Source organism: Camelus ferus, chromosome 13 (assembly GCF_009834535.1).
Source record: "Camelus ferus isolate YT-003-E chromosome 13, BCGSAC_Cfer_1.0, whole genome shotgun sequence".
Lineage (NCBI taxonomy): Eukaryota > Metazoa > Chordata > Mammalia > Artiodactyla > Camelidae > Camelus > Camelus ferus.
Genome location: NC_045708.1, coordinates 67,579,317 through 67,600,234, shown reverse-complemented (window position 1 = coordinate 67,600,234; position 20,918 = coordinate 67,579,317). Strand labels below are relative to the sequence as shown.

At 45.1% G+C, this 20,918-nt stretch overlaps 1 long non-coding RNA gene across 1 annotated transcript in view; it reads right to left on the bottom strand.

The window, feature by feature from the left end:
* The window catches only part of LOC116668145, a 14,078-nt gene extending 2,769 nt beyond the window's left edge, over nucleotides 1-11,309 (bottom strand). The window contains exons 1-2 of the long non-coding RNA XR_004325215.1: nucleotides 11,298-11,309; nucleotides 8,951-8,955 (exon numbers count right to left, since the gene is read on the bottom strand). This is a non-coding gene — a long non-coding RNA (uncharacterized LOC116668145). The remainder of the gene's footprint in view (nucleotides 1-8,950; nucleotides 8,956-11,297) is intronic.
* Between the last annotated feature and the right edge of the window lie 9,609 nt (nucleotides 11,310-20,918).

Below are 20,918 nucleotides of genomic sequence, written 5' to 3'. Positions count from 1 at the left end.
GGATGGTGGAATGGGGTCAGCTTCCCTGTAGAGGTAATTTTGCCACAGAAGTAAAACTAACAGGGTTACTGTTTAAATTTTTTAAAACAAAACAACTGTAGTTTACACACTGTAGTTGCTAAAAGAGTGAGACAGTTTTGCTCACTCTGGCATGAGTTTTCATGACCCTGTCCAAGGCTGCTAAAGTCATGTGACTCGCATACATTGTGTGGCTATATAGGCCTGGGAACAGTGTGGCACATCACTGTCCCTTACCAACTTGGGTTTGTGGCCTGGAAAGTTATTTCACCCACAAGTAGTGAGAAATACAAGAACAACTCAGTTAAACCTGCTCTCCTAGCCAGAGGTGAGAGACAATCACGTCAAATAACAAATAAGCTATAATTAAGCTTTGGAAAATTTAAAAAACAAATGAGTTAATGATTTTATTTCTATGCAGATAACAAATCTTTGGGACAGATCAAATGCATTTTTTGCTTCCATATTGCCAAACTTTGATTTGATTGATTCTATATTTATCCCCATGTGGCAGCTGGAGCACTCACTTTACAGGGAAACTTTCCTAATTCCAGTCTATCAAGGAAAATCTGCAAGTTAAAAACTCACTTTTATCAGCAGGCATTCGGAGAATGGCAGGTGGCAAATAAAGCTCTTAGTGGATAATTCTAATTGCATTTTCTTTTACCTTCATAACTCAGAAAGTTGTAAGAAAAGGGAGAGGGTAACTTTCTATGGTTTTGACAGTTGTGCTTACATCTTTCTCCAATGAACATTGTGTTTGAAGTTTTCCTGGACTCTCAGTACAAAGCTAATTTGAGAGTGTCTAAAACTGGTCCAGTGGATACATAGAAAAAAGAGCTAGGAATAATTGGATGCATTACATACATAAAAGTATTGACTAATGTTATTGCAAACAATTTAAAAACCTTTCTCTACTTTTATTTATTTTGACAATTTTCTCTACAGATTTATTACTTTATATTGATGACAGAAGAGTAAAACACAAAGTAATAAAATATAAAAATTTAAGTAAAGAATAAAAAAAGTAACATGCAGCAAACTTCAGGAGGTCTAAATGAAGCAATGATGCTGTTAACTTGCATATTCTTCTTAAGACAAAATACATTTTCTTATAAATCAAATCCCCCTAATCTGAGTTTAAATTGTTACTCTGGGATTTTGATAATATTGATAGAAATTATAGTTTAGAAAGGAATCATAATATAGAGAGGAATTGAATTATATTACAGATAGGAAATGCAATAGATATTAATTGGTTAATGAGTATCTGAATATTTATGAGGACACAGTTTCGATGTAAGGTAATGATAGTATTTATCTAACAATTTCAAAATGTTTACAACAACTGAAGCAAAGAAACTTAAAGTTTTATCTAAGTGCTAACTTTTGTAATGACCATCTCTCTAGTAAATACAGTTCCTATTAAGGGTTTTAAATAGACCTGTTTCTATTGTACATTTAGAATTATGCACACTTTTATTTATTTCCCATTAGCCAGAAGAACTAGAAAGCGAAATGGATAACATGATTCAGATCCAAGTAAAAACTGGAATCCCAACAAGAACATGTGCTTCTCAGTCAATCTTGTCACCTACCTCACATGGTATTATGACTTTATATATTTAACCTGTCCTCTCAACAGGGTACTTCAAATTTGCTTAGAGTTTAAACATTCGTTCTTCATCAGAAACCAAATGCTTATATTTGCAGATTTCCAAAATCTATTCTTTCCTCATAATCCTCACAGAAATTTCTCCAAAATCATGTCAGCTTTCTCAGTTATGTAGCATTATTGTCTCAATAGTGATAAATGTGGCATGGGATGGAAATAAAAGAGAAAGCTCCCACATCTGACTGAATGAGTTAAGAACAGCTTCAAGGAGGCTGCATTTTTGCTGACACAAGACAGTATACTTAGAGGCTGACAGAAGGCCTTAGGTGGAAAGTGTATAGAAAGTTAAGTGAGTATGATGTGTTCTGGGAACTACGAGCAGTTTTTTATAATTGGATTTAATTTAAATTATTCTATTAGCCTTCATTACGCGTCTTGAAAACTTGCAAAAGTGTATAAAGAAGTGTATGGTTAGAGGTGAGTCTGAAAAAGTAGCAGAAACTAGATTTAAAAAGGCTTCATATAATTTGAAAAAGGATTTAGACTTGTCAATTCTCATTTCAATTCCTTTTCTCCCTCATGTTTAAAAACCAGCCATATCCGTCATATCTCATTCAAGTGACTCAAATTCTCCCTCCGTCAGCAAGCCTTACCTTGTTCAGTAAATATGCAATCTATTGTTCTGCTGTGTCTGACCTGTTTCGCGTAGGATAATGTCCTCTGGGTTCATCCATATTGTTGGCAAATGGCTGTGTTTTCTTCTGAATAGTATTCCGTTATTTAGATATATGTATGCCACATTTTCTTTATCCATTTGCTTATCAATGGACATTTAGGTTGGTTCCATACTTGGCTAATGTGAGTAATGCTGCAGTGAACCTGAGAGTGCAGATATCTGTTAGGGATTCAGATTTGAGTTCCTTTGCCCATATACCCAGAAGTGGGATTGCCAGATTATACAATAGTTCTTTTAATTTTTTGAGGAATCTCCAGTATTGTTTTCCGTAATAGGTATAAGCAGTTTACATTCCCACCAACAGTGTTCAAGGGTTCCATTTCCTCCACATCCTTACAAATGGTGGTATCTTGTTCTGTTTCTTCATTTTGTTTGTTTGTTTGCTTGTTTGCTTATAATAGCCATCCTTATAAATATGAGGTGATAGCACATTGGGTTTTTTCCACATTGTGATGTGATTTGATTTGCATTTCCTTATTGACGAAGGATGTTGAGCACCTTTTCATATACCCATTGGCCAGTTGTTTGTCTTTTTTGGAGAAATGTCTATTCAGTTCCTTTTCTCATTTTTTGAAATCAGATTGGTGCTTTGCTATTGAGTTTTAGGAGTTTTATATGTATTTTGGTTATTAACACACTATCAGGTATATGGTTTGCAAATATGCTTCTTTCCATTCCAGAGGTTGTTGGCCTTTCACTTTGATGATCATTTGCTTTGCTGTGCAAAGGCCTTTTAGTTCGACGGAATCAAATTTATCTATTTTTGCTTTTTTGCCTGTGCTTTCGGTGTCATAGTAGGGAACGCATGACAAGTTTTTTTGTTTGTTGTTTTTTTTTTGGTCAAGGAATTTTATCCTATGTTTTCTTCTATGAGTTCTATGGTTTCTGGTCTTACATTTAAGTTTTTAATCTATTTTGAGTTAAATTTTTGTATATAGTGTAAGATAAGAGTCTACTTTCATTCTTTTGTATGTGGATATCTGGTTTTCCCCAAACTATTAAAGAGACTATTGTTTCCCCATTTGTGTATTTTTGGTGCTCCTGTCAAAGGTTAGTTGGCCTTATATGTGTAGATTTATTTTGAGCTCTCTATTCTGTTCTACTGGTCTACATATTGGTTTTTATGCCAATTCCATACTGTTTTGATTAATATAGCTTTATGATATAGGTTAAGATTAGGAAGTGTGATACCTTAGGCTTTGTTCTCTTTCAAGAGCGTATTTGGGATATTTGTGGTTCCATTTGGATTTTAGAATTGTTTTTCCATATCTGAAAAAGGCCACTGGAAGTTTAAAAGAGATATCATTGACTCTATAGATCACTTTAGATAGTACACACATTTCAACAGTATTGTACCAATCTATAAACATGAATGTCTTTCCATTTATTTATGTCTGTTTAATTTTTGTCATCAGTGATTTACAGTTTTCAGTGTAAAAGTATTTTGCCTTCTTGGTTAAGTTTTTTCTAAATATTTTATTCTTTTTGATGCTGTAATAAATTAGGTTGTTTTTGTAATTTCATTTTTGCATAGTTTGGTGTATAGAAACTCAACTGATTTATAAATATGGATTTTGTATCATGGAATTTTACTGAATTTGTTTATTAGTCCCAATAGGTTTTTGTGTGTTGGTGTGTGTTGGCGTGTGTGTGTGAGTGTGTGTGTGTGTGTGTAGTCATTAGAGTCTTCTACATATAAGGTCTTGTCATTTGCAAACAGAGATAATTTTACTTATTTTCTAACTTAGAGGCCTTTTATTTTTTTCTTGCCTAATTGTTCTGGCTGTGACTTCCAGTACTATGTTGGATAATAAAAATGGACATCCTTGCCTTCTTCCAGCTCTTGGAGGCAAACCTTTCAGTTTTTCAACATTGAGCATAATCTTAGCTGTGAACTTGTCATGTACAACTTTTATTTTGTTGAGGTACTTTTCTTCTATACCTAATTTGTTGAGAGTTATCATCAAAGGGTTTTACATTTTGTTAAACACTTTTTCTGCATCTATTGAGATGATTGTATAGATTTTAGCCTTCATTTTTTTAATATGGCACATCACATTGATTGATTTGCATATGTTGAACTATCCTTGAAACCCAGGGACAGATTTTACTTGATTATGGTACACTATCTTTTTAATATGCCATTGAATTTTGTTTGCTAGTATTTTGCTTATATAAATATATTATTAAAAGGTATTATTTAATGGTATAATATAAATCATGAATAATCATACATAAACTTAATGTAAATTATATCTGAATTCATCCCCAAAGTGTAGAAGATCAGAAAGGGGGTGGAGTAGGAAAATAAATGTACAAAACATCATTGACCACGTATTTACTGAAAATACAGAGTAATGACATATAAAATACACAGAGGAAAAATCAGGAAGATATTGCCAAGAAAAGAAGATACCCTTATTCATGTCCCAGAAACAGAGGAGAAATCATGAGCGAGGCTAAGGACACTGGCCAGCAGCGTTCCAGGGTTGTGAGCAGACATCACTCTCCACATGTGGGAAAGGTGACTTGGAGGACTATCCTGAAGAAAAGAAGTTAGAACCAACCTCATTCTGTGAGCCAGAGCAAGAGAAGACTAAAACTGTTAAGACTAATGGCCACTTACAGCTATGGCCCAGAAAAATAAGAAGACACAATCTTACCCTTGCAACCAGGAGGCTATATCCCTGGAGTAGGAAAAGTATAAAAATGGACCAGTCTTGACTGGATCAGAAGATCTGTCTGCCGTTATCTTCCTGACAAAAGAAAATTAAATCCTCTGTGGAGCAGTATGATGTTTTCCAGTTCCTCTGCATGTATTTTTATAAGCAGTATCCAACATTAAATAAGAAATTATCAGGCATGCCTGGAGCCAGGCCAAAATATTAGGAAATTATGAAAAAAAAGACAACAGAAACAGATCCAAATATGTCTTATATGTTGGAGTTATCAGTCACTGACTTCAAGTGAAATATGATTACAATGCTTCGTGTACAAAATTGTTCAATTAGAAATTTGTAAAAATACAATAAGTAAAACTACAGACAATGCATAAAAGACAATTAGTGATCTGAAAGATAAACCAATATAAAATAATTATTGAAACAAAGAAAAATAGAAAACAGATAAGAACATAAAAGGAACATAAGTAACACATAAGCATGCAATGAAGTCACTAACGTATATGTATACTATTGAAGTAACATGCAAAGAGAGAGTGAGAGATAGATAAGAAGGAGAAGGGGAGAGGTGGAGGAGAAGCAGGAGAGGGAGGAAGAGTGAGAGAAAAGTGGGATAGAGATAGAGCTAGTATTTGAAGAAACAATATCTGAGAGTTTTCTTATCTCAGAGAAGTGGTCAAGCAAAACATTCAGAATCTCTATAAATCTCAAGGACAAAAAATAAAAGAAAAAAACATAAATGCATCATAGACGAGATGCTAAAATCAAAATCAAGGAGAAATTTTTAATAGTACCCAGAGGAGGAGAAAACACATCATTTTCAAAAGAACAATCATAAAACTCACGGGAAAGTTTTAATCTATTTTATATACAGTAGTTGCTATTTGCACATCTCACACTTCTGTTCTTTAAGCCACCCAGTTTGCAGTGCTTTTTCTGGCAGCCCTAACAAAGTTGTAGAGACACTGAAAACTGTCTGGCGCTGTTTGAAGTGAACTAGGCCTTGGTGCTGCAGAAATAGCTCCACTTACATGAACTAATAAGTATGTGGGAAGAGGAGGCTGACAGGATCCAAAATCTAGGTGTAGAGCCTCAGCTGAGAGAGGCAGTCCAGACACGTTCTTTCAGGCTCATCCAGCTTCTCCATTTCTCATTCACTCACCTTCTCAGCCTCAGAACTCATCTTGGTTCTGCTTGCTTGCTTTGTTTGCTTGCTCGCTTTCTCTCTCTCTCTCTTCCTTCCTTCTCTTCTTCTTCTCTCTCTTCCTTCTTCTTCTTCTTCTTCTTCTTCTTCTTTTTTTTTTTTTTTTCTCATTAAGCCATGGAACACACCCGCCTCCCCAGACAGTTCAGGTGAGGTTTTCCATGGCCTTTCCCGGCTTTGGCCCCTCTATAACCTCATCTGCCATTTCCCCCTCCCCCATTTGCTATCTCTTGGAGTGCATCCACGGTTGTCTTTCCATTCTGTACACCTGCAATTCTCTGTCCCTTACACCCCACACTTGGCTGGTTCCTTCTGACCCTTCAGATCTGGGCTTAAATGTCTCCACCTCGGAGCGTCCTCCTCTGATCATGCTACTGAGAGTTGTGAACTGCTTGCCTCCTTCTCCTCCACTTGCACTGGGCTATGACATCAGGAAAGAAGGAAAGGGCAGGCAGGAGATGATGTTGAGAACGAAGGAAGAAAAAAGGGTGGGAAGAAAGAGGTTTCTCTGTAGCACAGGGAACTATATTCAATATTCTGTAATGGAGCCACTCTTTCTTTCTCAAATCTCAGGGGACACTAGTTTACACACACGTGTCTCCTCCCTTAGCACGCAGCCCCGCCCCCGGGGCCACGGGAGCCAATCCGCGCGCAGTCTGCGGCTCCGGCCCCGCCCCAGCGCCCTCCTCAGCGGCGCCCCTCCCTCCGCCCGCCCAACGGGCAGTTCGTCAGGCAGGCAGGCAGGCAGGCGGCAGTTGGTCGAGCTGACGGCGGCTCGTCAGGTCTCTCGAGCGCTGCTGGTTCTGCTCCGTTCCACAGCGGCGGCGGCGCGGTGTCTCCGGGAAGCGCGGCGCTGGCCGAGCGGCGGCCGCGGAGCTCAGTGCCCGGCGCGGCGGCGGCGGGCGCGCGCCCCGAGGCGGTCCGCGGGCAGGTGTGCGACGGGGGGCCGCGCTCCAGCAACCTGCTACCTCGGCGAGGGCTCCCACGGCGTCGTGTGGTGAGTGTCCGCGCCCCGGGTGCCGGCCGCGCACGCCCGCGCGGGCCCCCGCCCGGCCTCGGCGGGCGCAGCTGCGGCGTCGGCCCCGGCCGCGCGACCCCAACCCCAACCCCAACCCCAACCCCGAGCCCGGCCCCGACCCCGGAGGGGCTGCGCCGCCGTCCGCGCGGTGGGGGTGTCGGGCGGGGCGGGGCCGGGCCGCTCGGACTGGGGCGTTGCTCGCGGCGCTTCGCGGGAGGGCTCTGTCCTGGGCGGCCCTCGCGGGGCGCGGGGAGTGGGGGACGGGCCCGTGCGGGGAGGGTGGAGGCCGGGAACCCGGCACTCAGGGACCCCTAGGACGGGAACGGGCTCTCCTCACCTCCTTGTGCTGGCCGCGCGACATTCCCTTGACGTCGAATTGTGAAGCCGCGAATTCCTTAAGATGCTCATGGCGGCGGCTCTGGTCTGGAAAGGGTTTCACAGCGGCATGTGTGCCCATCCCCTAAATCATCATGTTTGCCCCCCTCGTGTGCGTTTACCGCAAACGGCTTTGGTTCAGCACCTTCCCTGCTGCCAGGGGTGCTCTCCTGCACAGGCTTTCTAAACCGCACGAAGCGGCACCAGTGTTGGTGTGGAATGTTTCAATCTTGAAGTTTTTAAATGGATTTTGGGGTGGTACTGTTGGCGTTTCAGGAAAGGTAAGTCAGCATCGCTGTGTTGATTTCTTCAGGAGTCGTTTGGAGTTGGCCCTAATTTGACTTTCCCCCCTTTTACCCCGCGTGAGCTCCAGTACTAGCATAAAGGCAGTCATGCATTTTCGCACAATGACTGTGGACTTTCCCTGTTACTGCTTTAGTGCTCAGTGTGTATGCAGCCCTGATGGAGTTCTTGCAGAACCACGTGCGGGCTCCCTTGTCTGGCTCCAGATCCCTTAGAAGCGCTCGTGGAATGGGGGTGACGGTGTTGTTGTTTTATTAGAACGAGCTACACGTCGTATTTAGTGCTGGCAGAGTTGTGGAAGTGTAGGCTCCTTTACACCTAAACTTCTCCATGTGAGTGTGTCCTTTGTGTTAAATGAAGGAAGCAAACTATTTCTGAACACTTCGTGTCAGGTACTGTGCTAGGTACTGTTACCTCATGTTACCTGAACAGCCACCTTGCAGGGAGGGAAGGGCAGTGCTCTCTCCCTTTCAGAAGAGAAAGTGTTTCCAGGTGAAGCCAGTTCCTAAGGTCTCACAACTAAAGAGTCAGACTTGAGACTATAGACTGAGATCCGGTTTCTGAGGCCGGAGCCCTTTTCATTACTTCCTATTTTCCTTAATTAGTGTTATCAGTAAATTTGGAATTTTAGCGTATTTTACTCTTCCAAGCAAATTTATATCAGTAACGTCATTATTTCAGAAGTAGTCATAAGTTTAGAAATGTATAGAGGGAATGTTTTGCTAAGTATGCTGGCTCGGTACACAGTATAGTTAAAGTTGATTAAAAAAATAAAAGACTTGAATGTTTTCATTCTCTTAAGGAACAGAGGGCCTCACAGTATACAGTTGTGAAAATTCACTTTAACGCAGAGGCTTAGGAGCCATAGGAGAAATTAAATTAGGTCAGGCCTAAAGGAAATAAGGTCCTAGAAGGTAACGGAGAGATGTTACTGCCCACAGCATCTCGTCTCTGCCGTAGGTCAGATTCCTGTTCACGTGTTGGTAAGTGTGCAAGTCACCAGGTCTCATGGTGAGAGGCTGGGTATTGCCCATCCCGTCCTTGGGCCCTTTGACGAATGAACGCTTTTGAGAAGAGGCAGGCACATGAATAGTTTTGAAATTCTGGGAGAATCTAGATCACAAATGCTGTCAGTGACAGCAGGAGAAAACTGAGATGGGGAATCAGGCTACGTGACCTTCTAGAGGTGAAGTGATGTAGTGGTGTGGAAGATGGAGCTGTTAGAGTCAGTAACGGGCTCTTGTCAGAGGAGTGGTGGACTTTTGATCATGGCAGGTATGGGATGAAGCAAAGAATAATGAGGTCTTACAGGGTAAGAGGCTGAAGAGGAATTTGGATTGGGAGAGATTCTGAGCCAGGACCTGGTGACGTGGTATGGGGAAGGTTGTTAATTCCAAGGCTTCTAGCTTCGAGGCATGGTGGTGCCATTATTAGAGGAGGAATAGTGTAGGCAGAGGAAGTTTCTGAAGAAGAAATACTGAGTTCTGGTTTGGACTTGTTAATAAGTTCATGATGCTGGTTTATGAGGCCCTTTAGGCTGTATCTTGGAAATAAAAGGGATATAGCATCTAGATGAAAATTTGTGTAAGTGGTAGTCTGGTGTGGATGAACATAGATTTTTATTTGAGATCATTGGTTAGGTGAAATTGCATGCATATATCCTGTGTGTTTATCTTTTTAGTAAGTAATCCATAGCATTCATTAGATTTTCAAAGGGTTCATTATTCCAGAGAGGTTAAGAACCAGTGAGACAGAACAGAAAGACCAAAGACGGAACCTTGGCAAGCAAGTAGTTTTAAGAGGTGGGAAAAGGAAGAGAAAGCTGAGGACTGGTGAGATGTGTAAGACTTGGGAAAAAAGGAAAAAATTGTATGAAAGAGAGAAGTGAAGCTGTATGTTTCATCATCTAATTAAGTATCTATGTTGGATAAATTCAGCTTGAAACATGTTCTGAATGTGATTGAGAGGTTGTGAGGTCATCTCCATAGTGATCCTAACTGAAGCCTTGAGAGGGGACAAGATGAGAAAACAATGTGTGAGCTGAGCTGAAGGAATGCTTGACTTTAGGTGTCCATAGCAGGCAAGCTAGAGGAGGAGTAGGTGTGGTCGGAGACCAGAGACCTGGGAGTCCACATTGTCAGCGGAGCCGGGGGTCATAGTGGTCACTGGGGATTGGTACTGAGGACTGTAGAGAGCACAGCGCAGCGAGAGGGCAAGCTGTTGGGTTTGTTGACGTTCAGCTCTCCTAAAAACATAGTTTTAACCAAAATTCCGTTGTGCTCACATTCCTGATGGTACTGTATCTGATCCTGTTAAGATGTCTGTGATGACGGCAGGCCAGTCAGAATGACTGTTTTAGTCAGCGCTTTCCGTCACTTTTTTTTAAAAGCAGGTATCAATTAGTCCTCTTACCCACACTGCAGGGGTGTTTCCTTTCAGTAAGTGGAAATTTGAGACACAGCGAAGTTACTTAATTTGCCCACAGATACGCAGCTAAGAAGTGGTAGAGCATCTCTGCCTGGTTCCTAAGTGATGCTCAACCAAAAATCAGTTGAGAAAATACATGCTTTCAATAGTAGAATATACCTATTGTCTGCTTTCTGTGTGATTTGCTTTGTTAGCCTTTTACAGAAACCTTTCATGCCAGGTCATTTACTTAGAATTCATTGAGCTCCAATTCCCTGCGAGGACTCAAGGGGGCGCCTGCCCTTCAGTAGTTCCTGCTGCAGACAGCGGGGTGCAGTTGGGCGGGAGCACGGAAGGGTGGGGTGGCATGGGGCCGCCTGTGTCTGGCTTCACAAACCTTGGCACTGGGTGTGGAAGTATGACTGGGAGTTTGCCTTGAGACGTACTCTCCAGGTGGAGCAGAATGCACATGCCAGGGCACAGAGGTCTAAGCGCGGCACATCCGGTCAGGGAAACCAGGAGTTGTCTGGGAAGTGGGGGTGTGGGTGGGCGCCTTGGGGAGAGGGCTGGAGCGGAGGCAGCTGGGATGGGCAGGATCAAGTTCTGAAGGTCTTTGTTTTCTAAGGACCTGGGACTTGAGTTGGTAGGTGAAGGATGCCCTTTGTCTGCTGGCTCCTCATCAAATTTTGTTTCCCTCATTGTCTCTCTTTGACTTCCTACCCTCTGTGCTTGTTCTCTCTTCTTTCTGGTTACGTAGGGGTACTCAGTGGGTGTGATTTTTCCCCCCGTCTCCAGGGGCATTTTGACATGTATGTGGATTTTGGTTTGCTTTTTGTTGTTACATTGATTAGAGGTGTTAATGGCCTTCGGAGTGTATGTTGTGGAGGTGGACGTGCCCAATGACCCGCACGCAGCGCGCACACGGCAGTCAGCCCCTGCACCGGAGGAGCGTCCTGTTCAAATGCCAGTGGTGTTTCCCTCCAGCCCGTCTCCAAGAATGGCTGGGCCCTGGGCAGGTCCTGCCTCCCTCCGAGATTCATCTCCTCCATGACCTTGTCCTTAATACCCTCCATTCCTCCCTGGAATTTTGCTGGGTGTTGGTACCACCTGTTTGAAAGAGAGGACCAGCAGTACTATAAATCATCTACAGACGTTCCAGACCAGATTCCTAGTTGTGCTGGTTTAACTGTTAATGTAACTTTAATAAAGAAGTCTCTTGTATGGTTTTTGGAGCTCAAAGATGTGAGGAGACCATCTCACATGAGCAACGGAACATCCAGAGTTTCTGAACAGTTTTGAGTGCAAGTAAAATGCAAACAGAAGTCATTTTGATATTAGTAACATCGCTAATAATGTGCTTCTGGTGGTTGGCTATAACTGATAAGCCATTCTGCTCAATTTAATTTGTATGTTCTCAGTTCTCAGGCATTAATACAAAGGTTGTTTTGAAAAACATCGAAGTTGAGTTTTCCGGGAACTCTGTATAGTTTGTTCCTCACCTTGTTTGCGGTAATGTACCTAAGTAGAAAACAACCAAATTCCCCAACAGACGTCTCGAGGTACCCGACCCCAAGTCCAGCCTGCTCTGCCCGCCCCCCTGCCTGACCCTGAGATGCTCTTTCTTCCTTTTTGCTTCTCTTTTCTCTTTCACTTCTTAGGGCTCCCATACATTGGAAAGCCAACAGCATAGATGTTCTCCAAGTTCTCTCTCAGGTACACAGTCTTAGGGCAGGCTCTGGGCTCTGAAGCCGGCCGTGGCTGGTGGGAGCTGGGGGTGGGGGTCTAGGGGTGAGATCTGCGTGGACCTCACTGTGACCAGCTGACCAGCGTTAGTTGCAAGCTTGCCTTAGGTGCTGTGGTTTCAGTCATTTTCATCCTCATCTTTGAGGTATTATTTTTTTACTTACAGATAAGGAAACTGGGCCTTAGGTAACTTGTCTAGAGTTGAGAGTCAGTAAATGTACAGCAGAACTGAGATTTGTCTAGACTTAAAACGTGTAATTTTTTGCCCCCGAACTACTGTAGACTTTCCTGTGCTACAGCGAGTTACCTGGAAACGTGCTTCCTGCAGCCTGGGTTCCTGAATGTGTTGGCACCAAAGTATAAAATGATGTTTGTCATGACCAGCTTGGGCCTGTTGTGGCGATGGAGGAGGGAGGAACCAGCAACTTGGAAGGGGTGAGGAAGGTAGGGTCAAAGCAGCTTCATTTTTATCAGAAGGGTGTTCATCATTCTCACTCCTTCTATGTCCTCCACCAGTTTCTTGATTTTGATCCATTTAGTAACGTTACTGTGTACGTGACTTACGTGCTAAGCAATAGGATTGAAGTGGTTTTTACACTTTGGTGTTTACAGTCTAACGGGAAAGCAATCACATTTACGAAATATGGTGAGGTGCAGAGTGCTCCCTTTTATACCCATAAAAAGTGGAGCAAAGTTTTTGCGCAGTAGTCCGGGAGGGTTTCCTGGAAGAAGTGCTGTTTAAGCTGGGACCTGGAGAATGACTTGGAGCTAGCTGAGTGAAAGGTAGGGAAGGGTGCTAAAGTGTTTCAGGCACGACTTGTAGAAAATGGGCTGTAGAAACTGAGGGGTTTGTGATTAAGATCCAGGGATGTTTCTCATGATGTTGCAGGGACAGGAAGAGCAGTTACAGTTTCAGGTATGGATGTAACCAGGAACTAAAAATGACCAAGGCAGCGACTCCTCTCCCTGTTTACATTTACAAAATCTTGCATCCTGCATCTCTGCACAGCTTTTTTTTTTTTTTTTTTCTCTCTGTTCACTTTTACCACATCCCCATGCACTTGGCAGAAGAGCGCTGACCCTAGCTGCCCAGAGCACTCTGACTCCTGGGGCAGAGAATATGATCCAGCTTGGGCCAGTGTCCAGCACTGGTCTGGGCACCTGAGGCCCAGGTGGAGTCATGTAATAAGGATGGACCTCTCTAAGGTGGCACAGTGAGGTGGGGGTGGTCATGAGATGTCTCCCGCTGACCTCAGACTTACCCCAGTGCTGCTTCCCCTGCTCTTGTGCTGGGCTGAGGCCTGCTGTTCGGGGCTGGGGGCAGGAAGGAGGGGAGGGCAAAGTAGTTTAGGCAGGGGAGGGGCTTTAGGTTGCTTTTAGGGCTCTTCTGCCTTCCTGTCTCTGGCAGTATGGGGGTGGCAGTCAAACTGGGTGGCATTCTTTATAATTTATGTAATATTGGATACACGTGTAACATGTGAGTTATGCAGCCTAACAGTAAACACCCAAGAACCCACCACACACTGACTTCAGAACAGGTTATCTGGAAATTTTTTGCCGCTGTCCACGTGGGACAGGTCACGGTGCCCCTGTAAAACCCCCAACAAAACAAAGGTTGTTTCCTCTTCTACAACTTGTTATCTTTATAGGAGTGCAGAAGTGCTAACACCCTTAAAGGTCAGAGCTCCAAGAATAGGCTCTGCTGTCTATTTCAGGCTAAAGGCAACATTGTTTTACAAAAGGTGCAGAGCTGGCAAGACTAAGCCTAGAAAACAGGGCACAGGGTTAAAGGAAAAGGAACAGATCTAATATGAAGTCTGGTGTGTTCTTTTCTACTACAGTGCCTTTTGGTGAGAGGTAAGAGGATGTGTGTGGGTGGGTCCTCCTCTGCCCAAGGCTGGGGTTGGGGCAGGAGCCCTGCCAGGTTCACTGTAACTTGGACCTGATCTCCCACAAAGTAACAATTACAGGTGATTAAAATGACCTGTCAAAGTCCCTTCAATTGCCTGTAAACTATATGAGGGTGAGGAGGGCAGGGGAAGTCTCATTGGCCAGTCAGCAGTCTCTCGGGATGCAAGGGACCAGTGTCGTGGCAGGTTCCAAGGTGGCCAGGCCAGCACAGCTGCCTGCTTGGCTCTCCAGCTGTGGGCTCCTAACATGGGCACTTTTAAATCTCCCGTCCCTCTTCCCTCTGTCCCAGGGTGAATGAACACGGTCCCTGAAGCCACCTGGGCTGAGCCCAGGCCAGGCACACAGCCTCATGCATACAGCCCCCACCGCCTGCTGTTTATCCCCCGGGCTCAGTTGCACCCCCCACCCCCTGCCACCGCTGCATATCCGTGTGCCCAGTGCTTCCACCCTAGGGGTTCTGATCACCATCTGGGCCATCAACCATCCAAGGCCCACAGGCCAGTGATGGGCAACCAGGGACCACCCTGACCCACCATCTTAGACAAGCCACAGAGGGCCAGGATCATGGTGCTCGGGAATTGGAACTGCCTTCAGCCAGGCCAGCGGAGCCCTGTAGTGTCTGACACTAGCTGTACCGGATCCCTCGCTGGGGGCAGTCCTATAGTGACTGGAGCACGGACTTCCCTGCCCTACCCGGGGGTGAGGGGGGTCAGCTCCAGGTACGGGTGCACTTGGAGGGGGGGGATCCCGCCGTGACGGGGGACAGTCTGTGGAGTGGGGTCTGGTCGGAGTGGAATTGACCAAGCTGACGGGGAGACAGTGGCCATTTTGGGATGTTGGGGGTCCTGGTGAGGCATGAGGGGTGAGCTTGGGGTGTGGGGGCCATACCTTAGTATCTAGCGGGCTGGGGAGTGGGGACCGGGACCTCAGTGTGAGAAGGAGCGCTCTGTCTTAGGGGTATGGTGGGAGGCTGGGCCTGGCTGATGGTGGGAGGCTGGGCCTGGCTGGTGGCGGGGGGGACAGTAACGGGGTGGGAGGGCAGGGCGAGTGGAGCTGGGGGGTGTGGGCTGACCCGGGGCGAGTGGTGGTTCTGTCTGAGTTCCAGGACCTGGTCGATGCCAGAGTGGGGGCTTTGGTGATGGAGACCCGCCCCACCTGGCCCGACTCGCCAGGTCCTATACATCAGGAGCCCCAGCCAGAGGGTGCGATCTGCCTGCTGGAGGAGGAGGAGCGCGCACGCGAGGATGCGGGAGCCCAGTCACAGCTTGTGGAAGCCAGGTGGGAGCCGAGCGCTCCTGGACCAGCTCCCGAGGAGGAAGGCGGCCCGGGGACTGGGCCGCCGCTTGCCGTCGCCTCCGCTGCCACCGCCGGGCAGGTGAAGGGGCGCTGGTGGGGGCGCGCAGGTCCGGGAGCCTGCGGGTGAGGCCTGGGATGCGCAACTGGGGAGGCGCCCAGGGAGGGGTGCGTGGGTGAGGCCTGGTCCGCGCGGCCCGTTAGGACCCTGAGGTGTGTGCGGGCCGCCGCGTTGGTTCATGGTGCCCCCTCCCCCCGTTAGTAATCTCTGAACCCGCGTCTTCGCCGCGGGTTGAACTCGTGTTTGGGAAAGTAGAGCACCCCAGGGAGGTGGGAGGGCGCAGGACGGCCCCGGAGCACCTCCGACTGGCCCTCAATTCGTGGCCTATTTCCGGGAGGCGGGTGCGGTGCCGTCGCGGGGCCGCGGTGGAGTGTGGGCTGCCCCATGCGAGCCTCTGGATTTGTTCCCTATTGCCCCGCGGCCTGGGGCGGCCTGTGCTTCCCCATGATCGCGGGGTGCTCCTCTCGTGGTCAACCTGTTCCTGGGAGGCGACGGGGTGCTGTCAGGGTGCGGGGGCGGTGGCATCGGCGGCAGGGAGGGAGGGAGGTCTGCCTCTTGTATCTTGTTGATATGCTCCCGTCTTCCCAGCGTTCTGTCCTGGGGGCGGCCTCTTCCTGAGAGGCAGGTGCGGTGCGGTCAGTGTGCGGGCATGGCGGCAGCGACAGACGTAAATGGGAGCAAATCCCCGCGCTCGCACGAAGCAGCCCAGTGCTGCAGCCTCTGCCTCCGTCCCCCACTCTCCCTGACAGCACAGCACCCGCCTTCCAGGAGCAGGCCAACCTGTAACCCGAGTCCTGCGAACCCTGGGCAGCAGAGGTGGAGGCCAGGACAAGGCCGCAGGGGAGTTTGAAGCAAATCCACGGACTCGCATAGACAGACCCCTAAACCCGCCTCTGCCGCCGCTGCCTGCCCTCCTCGCAGGAGCAGGCTGACCTCAGGACGTACCTGGGGCAGCAGAGGCCGCCCCCCCCCCCGGCCCTGCCTCTGGGGAGATGGGGGCAAATCAACCCACTCTCCATGGGCAGCTCCCCTCTCCCGCCGCTGCCCCAGGTTTGCAGGACACTTGTTTCCAGGACAGTGGGCTCCTGGGAGGCAGGGGCGGTGTGGTTACAGGGCGGCGGCAGGGAGGGGTGCTGTCCTCCCCCAGCAGGTGACTTTCTCCCATCTTTCCCGGGGCCTGTCCTGGGGACGGCCTCTGTGAGCACAGGTTCTCAGGGCGCATGTCTTCATACCAGCTTTCTGGGAGGAGGGCGCAGTGCAGTCAGGAGTCAGGGGGCAGCGTCAGCGTTGGGCAAGGACTTTCTGAGGACCCGGCTCTAGCCCAGGATAACTAACTCTCCTTTCTTATCTTGCTTCCTCAGTTGGTGGCTGTAACAGCTTTTCCATTATAGGTTATTTTCAGATACTGAACGTAGGTTTCTCTGCTATACAGAAGAAACTTTTTTTAAAATCAATTTTTATACGTAGTGGCTAACATTTGTAAATCTCAAAATCCCAAATTTATCCCTTCCCACCCCCTTCACATGATAACCATAAGATTGTTTACTAAGTCTGCAAGCCTGTTTCTGTTTTGTAGATAAGTTCTTAGTGTCTTTTTTTTTTTTTTTTAGATTGCAGATGAGTGATATTATATGGTATTTTTCTTTCTCTTTCTGGCTCACTTCACTTTGAATGATGATCTGTAGGTTCATTCGTTGCTGCAAATGGCGTTATTTTATCCTTTTTATGGCAGAGTAGTATTCCATTGTATAAATACACCACAACTTCTTCATCCAGTCATCTGTTGCTTTATTGTGTTGGCTATTGTATATAGTGGTGCTATGAACACTGGGGTGCAGGTATTTTTTTTCACATTGTAGTACCCTTTAGATTTATACCAAGAAGTGGGATTGCTGGATCATAGGGTAAGTCTGTTTTTAGTATTTTGAGGAATTTCTGTAATGGTTACACCAAACTACATTCTGACCAGCAGTGTAAGAGGGTTCCCTTTTCTCCACACCCTCTGCATTTAGTTCATGAACTTTTGAGTGATGGCCATTCTGACTTTGTGAGCTGATACCTCATTGTAGTTTTGATTTGCATTTCTCTCATTAGTGATATTGAGCATTTTTTCATGTACCTATTGGCCGTTTGTAGTCTTCATTGGAGAAATGCTTGTTTAGATCTGCCCATTTTTGGACTGGGTTGTTTTTTGTTATTAAGTTTTATGAGGTGTTTATGTATTCTGGAAATTAAGCCTTCGTCAGTGGAATTATTTACAGATATGTTCTCCCATTCTGTAGGTTGTCATTTTGTTTTGCTGATGGTTTCCTTTGCTGTGCAAAAGCTTGTAAGTTCAGTTAGGTCCCGTGTGTTTAGTTTTGCTTTTTACTTCTGTTGCTTGGGTAGACTGCCCTAGGAGAACATTACTGAGATGTATGTCAGGTAATGTTTTGCCTATGTTTTCTTCTAAGGTTTATAGTGTGTTGTCTACATGTTTAAGTCTTAGCCATTTTGAATTTATTTTTGTGTATAGTGTGAAGGAATATTCTAACTTCATTAATTTACATGCAGCTGTCCAGTGTTCCCTACACTATTTTCTGAAGAGACTGTCTTTACTCCGTTGTATTTTCTTGCCTCCTTTGTCAAAGATTAATTGACCAAAAGTTTGTGGGTTTACTTCTGGGCTCTCTATTCTGTTCCGTTGATCGGTTTGTCTGTTTTTGTATCAATACCAGGCTGTTTTGGCTGTAGTTCTGTCGTATTGTCTGAAGTCTGGGAGGGTTATTCTTCCATCTTCATTCTTTTTCTTCCGTAATGCTTTGGTAATTCTGGGTCTTTTGTGATTCCATATAAATTTGAAGATAATTTGTTGTAATTCTGTGAAAAATGTCCTGGGTAATTTGATAGGGATCACATTAAATCTGTAGATTGGTTTGGGCAGTGTGGCCATTTGAACAGTATTAATTCTTCCAATGCAAGAACATGGGATATCTTTCCATTTCTTTAAGTCCTCTTTAATTTCCTTAGTCAGTGTTTTGTAGGTCTCTGCATATGTCTTTCACTTCCTTGGTCAGATGTATTCCTAAGTATTTTATGTTTTTGGATGTAGTTTTTAAAGGGATTATTACTTTCGTGCAAAGGAATGCCACTCATTTCTGCATGTTGATGCTGTGTCCTGCTACCTTGCTGAACTCTTTCATTAGCTCTTACAGTTTTTGTGGGGAACCTTTAGGGTTTTCTGTGTATAGTACCATGTCATCCGCATATAATGACACTTTTACCTCTTCTCTTCCACCTTGGATTAATGACACTTTTACCTCTTCTCTTACACCTTGGATCCCTTTTCTTTCTTTTTGTTGTCTAATTGCTATACTAGGACTTTTGATACTGTATTGAATAGAGCTGGTGAGAGAGGGCATCCTTGTCTTGTTCGAGATTTGAGCAGAAAGGCTTTCAGCTTTTCACTGTAGAGTATTACGCTGGCCATAGGCTTGCTATAAATAGCTTTTACTATGTTGAAATATGTTCCCTCTGTACCCACTTTGGCAGGACCATGGGCTCAGTGCAGTCAGGGGGCTGGGAGGATGGTAGCAGCAGTGGCAGCAGCGGCGGGAGGAGAGGGGCTGCCCCTTTTGAACCAGTCATTTGCTCCCATCTCCCCTGTGCCCTGGCCTGGGGGTGGCCTCTGCTGCCTCAGGTTCGCTGTAGGCATGTCCCCAGGTCAGCAAGCTCCCAGGAGGTGGGCATGGTGCAGTCAGGGAGGAGGGGGCAGCTGAGGGAGGGTGCCTGCCTTGGAGGAGCTGGCCTCTTTGCTCCAGTCTCCCTTGTGGCCTGGCTGGGGGGTGGCCTCTGCTGCCCCAGGTTGCAGGACCACGTGTCCCAGTCTGCCTGCTCCTGGGAGGTGGGCAGGGTGCGGGGGCCACCTGACCGCTACCAGCTGACCACATCTCACCAGCCTCCAGTAAGCAAACTACGAAATGTGTGTCCCGCCACTGGGGGCAGCAAAGGCTGCCCACAAGCCAGGTGTTGGGGGACGGGAGCCTGGGGCAAATCCACCTGCTCAGTAGGGCAGCCCCCCTCCCCCTGCCATTAGCTCTATATTCTTGCTTGATTTAAACATCTTGTCAATCTAGTGTATGTGTAATGATACATTATTTCATTATATTTTAAATTCACATATCCTTAATTACTAATGAGATTGAGATTGGTGGCCTTGTTATATTTGTTGGCCATTTAAATTTCCTTTCTGTGATGTGCTGATTCAAGTCTCCTGCCCATTTTTCTGGTGGAATGTCTCTTGTCCTCATTGATCTGTAGGAGTTCTTTATGTACCTGGATATTAAGTCTTTCTGTCAGTCATTCCTGTTGCAAATATCGTCTCTGTGGCTTTTTTCTATGGTTCTTTTTAATAAAAGCTTTTTTTTCCCCCAAGTAGTCAAAATAATTGTTTTGTTTCCATGTCAAAGGAGAAGTCCTCCTTTATTATCTAGAAGTTTTTTTTTTTTTCATCTTTAATTCTTAGATCCATCTGAAAGCAGCTTTTGTATATAGTTTGAGGTGGAGGTCCATCTAATTTTTGGAAATATGGACGCCTGGTTCTCCCAGCAGCAGTTGTGTTGAAAGATTGCCTTTTCCCATGCTCAGCAGTGCGGCCTTACCATGAGTGTATCAAGGGTCTACATGCTTGGTCAGTTTTTCTGGGCCCTGTTATATTTGATTGATCTTCGTCTCTACATCGGTACCACACTGTCCTAAATATTGTTGCTTTATTATAAGTCTTGATATCTTTAGGAGAGTATTGGCTATTCTTGACCTTTGATACTTCCAAACACATTTTGGAATCAGCTTGTCAAGTTCACCCCAAAAACTGTTTTAACCTTACAATTCTGTTAGGGATTGCATTGAATGTGTCATTCAATTTCAATTTAAATTGACATCTTCACATTGTGAGTCTCCTATTCAGTGACCACTTAGCATAACCCTTTGTTCAGTTATCTTTCTATAAAGTTGTATAATTTTCTCTATAAAGATTTTTCATCTCTAGATTGTTAGGTTTACTGTCACAACTTTATATTTTTAGCACAATAGTGCTATTGTTAATATTTAATAAATTTTTATTTCTAATATGTGTGGTATTTACTATAAATTTTATTATGGAAGTCCTCTATTTCTAGTATGCTAACTTTTTCTCAAGAGTAAATTTTATTACCTTTTTCTCGCTTATATTTTTGTTGTAAATTTTATGTGTTGAACTCTGGGTAACTGTAACTTGATCTTTTTTTTATATATTTTGGATTTTGTTTTTATTTAGGATGTTTGTATCTGTTCACGATTAAGATGGATCTGTAATTTTCCTTTTCTTTCTTACCTTCTGTTGGATTTAGGTATCAGAACTTTGTTAGCCTTATACAGTGAGCTGAAGAAGTTTTTTCTCTTCTATTCTTCGTAAGAGATTTAATGTTGGAAATACTCCTTCCTTACATGATTGCTAGGACTTAACCAGTGAAGCTGTTTGGGCCGAGAGTGTTCCATGTGGGAAGGTTTTTGACTGTTTATTCAATTTCTTTAGTGG